This window comes from Thalassophryne amazonica, chromosome 4 (assembly GCF_902500255.1).
Source record: "Thalassophryne amazonica chromosome 4, fThaAma1.1, whole genome shotgun sequence".
Lineage (NCBI taxonomy): Eukaryota > Metazoa > Chordata > Actinopteri > Batrachoidiformes > Batrachoididae > Thalassophryne > Thalassophryne amazonica.
This window is the reverse complement of record NC_047106.1, coordinates 78,357,955-78,363,954: the sequence shown is the minus strand read 5'-3', so window position 1 is coordinate 78,363,954 and position 6,000 is coordinate 78,357,955.

Sequence of the window (6,000 nt, the reverse complement as noted above, 5' to 3'; positions counted from 1 at the left end):
TGTGTGGCAGACAGGGCGTCGACTGAGCCAGATGATTCCAGCATCGGACCTCACGGAGACCCGCTGCACTGCGCAAAGTAAGACCGGGCTATGTTGTCAGATAAACAGAGTGGCTTTATTTAACTCTATTCAAAATCATTAATCTTCTCTCAGGTTAATAATACCAAAGTAAATTACCTGTTAAATTAGGACAAATCTACTCTATAAACTTCCGCTACGAAATCAAATATGTGAACATCATATAATCATTGCTTTGAAGGTCGTCATCAATAAATTGCATCACTGTGATATGTCCTGTTATTAACTCCTGCCAGGGTTAAATAAATATCTTAAACGTTGTGAAGTTGTGATTTTTGTATGGTTTTACAGAGGGTGTCGGATCTGACCTGCGGAGCTTATCCTTTAGAAACTGAGACTGATTAATTAAATTGAGACTAATCAATTAATGAATGTTTAAACTAAAAAGTACTTATACTTTGAAATAAGTGGTGCCCCGAGATAAAATTACCCACAAGTGATAATTTTCAATATTCCAAAACATTATTGTATTCGTCCTGTGACTCTGTTCCCTACAGTATATTGTGCAAGCCCAAGTGAGGTGCAATTATCAGGTCTGAAGCTCTGTGAGTCAACAGAAACTACAGTCAATTAAGCTGGAAGCATATAGAGCAACTTAATCTGTCTTTATTCAACTGTGTGCGTGTGCATGAGAGAGAAAAAGAGAAAAAAAAGAAAGCGCTGTGTTATTTTGACATGAGAAATTCATGTTAATGTGAGGCCTCGGTGACAGTTAAATTCTGCGAGTTTCCAGATTTAAACTGCTCACCTGGATACATATTTTAAAATTGTGAGATTCCAATTATTGTAATCACTGTATTCGTGACTCCAAGGGACTAGTTAAATTAGCTACTTAACCAGTCACAAAACTTGTGAGTCAGTCAGCACGTTGTGCTCTGATTGTCCAGCCACAGTTTGCCTGAGCTGAGATTCTGATGTTGCACTGAGCCTATAGTCCAGAAAGAATTGCCAGTGGTTGCTTCCCTGACTCTGCTTGTAACGGTCTCTAACCGCATGAAACCTGCATGTTAATCAGTCTGTGTAATTTCGTTCAATTGATTTCCAATAAAGGAAAAAAAAAATTGTTTATAACTCTCCTACCTCATTAAAAGAACACCTCCTTCAGGAGTGATTTCTTTTTAGAGTGAAAGTCCTGAAGCTTTACCAAAGTGTAACCCATAGCAATTAATTCGAAACAGAGAATATTGGTGTTACATCACAATAACTAAACAAAGGAAAGTTCTACTTGTGTGTACATAACACAACGAATAACACTACTCAATATTTTCCTTTTGCATTCGTGTGAATTCTCCACTGTTGGTTTCACCTGCAGTTAACTCACTAATCCCTTCACACTTCTGCAGCAGGATCATCTGTAAATATTTTTATTTTTATTGTCGCTCATCTTGTTATTTTGTTGTCAATTCTTTATTGTTTTGTTTCTGGTGGACGCTGTCTAATCCTCATCCCATTCGCCAACATGGCCACGCCCAGTGACAACAAACCAAGACCTTCTACTGACCTGGAAAGCCAAGGTTGTAGCAACTCAGGTGAGCTTTTAGAAGAGGTCCTATCCGACCTGACCGCTGAAATATTGCCTGGCTACTTGCATGACATGCAACAAGCCACGAGCGAAGGCATGGTTGCTAAATGTCTGAACTCATCAGTCAGACATTAGCAGCAACTGTGGAAAAGAAAAACCTGGCTACAGTGCTTGGCAAGCTAGCCATTGCCACAGCCCTGAAGCTCAAACATGCGGAATCACTCATGGACAAATCAGTTCTTTCTCTAAAAGGCAGAAAGAACAAAATATTGAATTGCGTGAGGAGAATAAACTCCTGAGACAGCAATTGGAAGAAAAACAACAGTCTTTGACCCTTGTTGAAGAAAAATTGGAAGAGCTACAGGCTTCCCCAAATCAGTCCGATGAATCAGATACTGCATCTGATCCTGGAGCTAAAGACCGAACCTCACTCCTGAAAGAAACTCTTCAGGAACGTGACAATGAAATTAAGGAGTTACAAGCTGAACTTAGCTCCGTGCATCGAGAACAAGGAGAAGCTCATGATTTACTCCAACAAGCGTATGGTGAGCTTAAAACATTGAAGAGTTGTGCTGGAAAGCATGAAGACATTTTGGAGTCTGAAAAGCTGAAGACTCGCGAGGTGCTGAGACGTCTGACAGATACACAAACTCTTTAGATGATACTCGAGAACAAAATGAGCACCTCAATGCTGAAGTGCAATCATTAAAGCGCGAACGACAATTAAACTCCCAATCACCGGGAGATTCTGAACAAAAAGTCATGTGGAATGCAGACGTTCACCACCACAGACTGCAAGGAAGTGCGCCCTGAACCCCTGTCAGGACCCATGTTGCATCCCCAGGAGTTCCAATCTCCTTATCATGGGTATCGAGAGACACCGCCTCTCCTTCCCACTCAGATGCGTTCTACCACAGTCCTTAATGATAGAGAGCTGGACAAGATTGCATGGCTTATTAACCATTTTGAGCCAACTCCAGGAGGCTCCCGCGACACGTGCGTATTTAACCAACATACGCTATTACCTCAGGGATTTCACTCATGCTACCGGTGAACATTACATCTACCTCATCAAGCGGACTTCCAGCCGCAAGGTCAGCCGGTTCGTTGAGCGTCAACCCGCGGAGGTACGACAAGACTTTGCTAATTTAGCTTAGCATTAGAAAAAGAATATTCGGATCACTCCATTCGGACAGGCATAGCCGCCGCTATGGCCATCAAACAAGGCAGGCGCGAACCGCCCCAACAATACTACAACAGGCTTCTCTGTACCTATTTCGGCACCCAAAATGAACCAGGTATGGAAGTGGACCTTAATTTTAAAACATTGTTCCTTGAGAACCTCCACCCTAACACGAGCCATCATCTGGGAATCCTGGGAGATCCCAATGAGGCTCCCATACAGTACCTGCATGACCTTGCCATGAAAGGTTTTGCAAAACAAGTTAAGAGGGAGGGTAAATCTGAGGACAAACTGATCCTCAGCCTTGAAGCACCTAGGCCTACCCTCGAGTTTGAAGCCACCTCCAGGGGGTCATTTGATCCTCATACTGGCTCTGCCACCACCTCCTTCCGACAGATGAAACCATCTGTCAGAAGCCGACCCAAGGATCAAGGTGGACCACGAGCAAAACCGCGGTGGTCCCCACAAAACCAAAGTGACTTTGGAACCGGAGAGGGTTCCGAAACTCCTGAAAATCGGGGAAATAAGTTCAAACCCAGACAGTGGGAGAAGCACAGCACATGGGAAGATCACCTCGATGACTGACGTGAGTACCCAGGTGACCGATCCCAAGGATGGCAGGGTTCCAGACACCCACATCAGGGACCACCTGAGCGCAACAATAACAGCACTTGGAACCGAGATTCCCGAGAAAGAGACATGTGCAAACACTCAGGTAAGTATGTGGACTCAAGCCTCCACCAAGAAATCTGGAAGATCATGAAAGGCCTCCTCCAGGAATTTGAGGATGAAAAGGCCAAAAAGAAAGCTAACGTGCTGTGTGTAAACCGCATAGCTCCAACCACCCACCCGGTGTCTTCACAAACTCCGCCAGAGGTGTCTGAGGAAGACCTATACCGGAGTGTAGACAACCCGTTAGCGTCACCATCTCAGGATCCACATCCTGAGACACTGTACCTTTCAGATGGGGACCAAGAACCAGGAGAGACCAAGTCTGGTCCTCCCAGTGCCATCTTGGTAGTCCAGGTTGATCAGGACCAGACATCACGCGCTGATCCAGTGTCCGTTATAACTGGACAACCACCCATGCGGAAATTCTTAGGCAACCTCTCTGAGAAGGGGATTGCAAAGAAATTTTATTTATCCCTAATCCTGGAAAACTCCCTAAGACATGAGGCTCTTCTGGACACTGCTGCCGATGTCACCTTAATGTCTACCTCACTGTTCAAACAACTGCCGGTAGCAGCACGGCAGGCCAACAGAAACCTCAAACTATCGCCGTGTTCATTGGAGATCCAGCCCTACACGAACAACCCGGCAACTTTGTCCTCAATGGCTCTGGTCAACATCACTGTTGGACCCATGAGTCTGGTACACCCTGTGTACATATCAGCACTCGACACCATTCCCTTCCTTATAGGGAAAGATTTTCTCAACCGATTTGAACCCCTCATTGATTTCAAACGGTTAAAACTGTGGACACAGGTCCGTCACCCTCACCCGCCTGAGGTGACTCATCCGGCAAAGCCCCAATGTTATGCCATTGAGATCCAAGATGATACAGAACCCCCACGTGACACAGTCACAGCGGACATTCCATCTGCTGTTGATCCGCGGAATGCTTCATGGCCCCCAGATGCACTGCTGGCCGAGAAGGACACTTTCCTCTGTAAGCTGTCAGAGAACAATAATGTGAGTGAGTACTGCCCTCTGGTAGTAGATGGTCTCCATTTGGAAAACACACACACTGCTGACATAGCTTTGGCTCTTTGGGCCGAAAGATCAGCTATTAGTCAAGTCTGTTTGTCCTCACTGAGCAAATCCAATCCAGACATTTATATGTGAAAAAACCTTTCTGTTTTCCAAAGGACCCTCTACCCCAGACCGTACTCAAGGCAACTGGAATCTGCACACTCAGAATGCGCTGGAACCGACGAGAATTGAGCCACTCATTCTTTGTCGTTCCAAACTTACCACGCTCTGTCTACATAGGAGGCGACCTCCTTGTCCGATTGGAGGTGCAGGTTGACAGAGTCTATCAGGTCCTCTGATCCTTAACCAGAGCACGTGACGACCCTGCTTACTCCGATCCGGAGTATCTAAGGTCTGGACAATTGATCCCCGATGCATGTCAGGTAGTGAGTGATGGTCACATCACGATACCCGCCAACCTGAAAAATGCACCACTCCACCTCGTGATACGTCCCGGACAACGGCTCCGACACTCACAGGCAGTCTTCCAGCCATCCCAGCTCTTCACCAAACTGGGACTATCTCTGGAAGCCACTCCACTTCTGAGCCTAGGAAGTCGGACAACTCGCTTGATGGTGCATAACGACACTGGCGAAGATATCCTGATTCCCAAAGCCACCCCACTGGGATGGTTAATCAGCACTGAATTCCAGGACTTTGAGCTGAACAACCCAGTTCTTGGCCAAGTCCCTCCATCACTTCTTCCCTGTTCATAACGGGGGGTTGTTTTTTCCAAACCCTCAGGAGCAATCGCTGTATTTCCAGCGAACATCTCCAAGGAAGACACTGTCAGCAGAATAGACCTTGATGACCCTGACCACATGGTCCTCCAGACCCTTACAGTCCTCACGTTCGACTCTAAAAACAAAACGGATGCTGGAAATGACACTGAACCAACTCTGAAACTTAACACAGGTTCTGATCTGAATTTGCATCTTAGATAGAACAAGTCGTAGCAGCAGCAGATGCCTTAAAGAATGATGAGGAACAAGGACATCTAAGAGACCTACTCTATAAATACCGAGCGTCCTTTGCTAATGATTCATTGGATTGTGGACTCACCCACATCCACTCTGTGCGCATCCCAACTCCTCCAAATTGCACCGCCCACCTTCGTGTGACAGTACAAAATTCCTCTGGTATCCTATGAACCCGTACAGGAAATCATAGATGACCTATTGGAAAAAGGGATCATAAGACCGTGCAACAGCACCTATTCAGCCCCTGTATGGCCGGTAATCAAACCAAATGGTAAGTGGAGACTTACCATTGATTACCACAAACTCAACCAACAGGTGTTGCTATCTCGATGGCTGATGACTCGGTTAGAGCAGGAACTTCCTAAAGTAAAAGATGCAAAATACTTTTCCATGCACGACGTGGCCTCCGCGGTCTGGACAATCCCTGTCCATGAAGACGATCAACACAAGCTGGCATTCAACCTTCGCCAACCGCCATTACAACT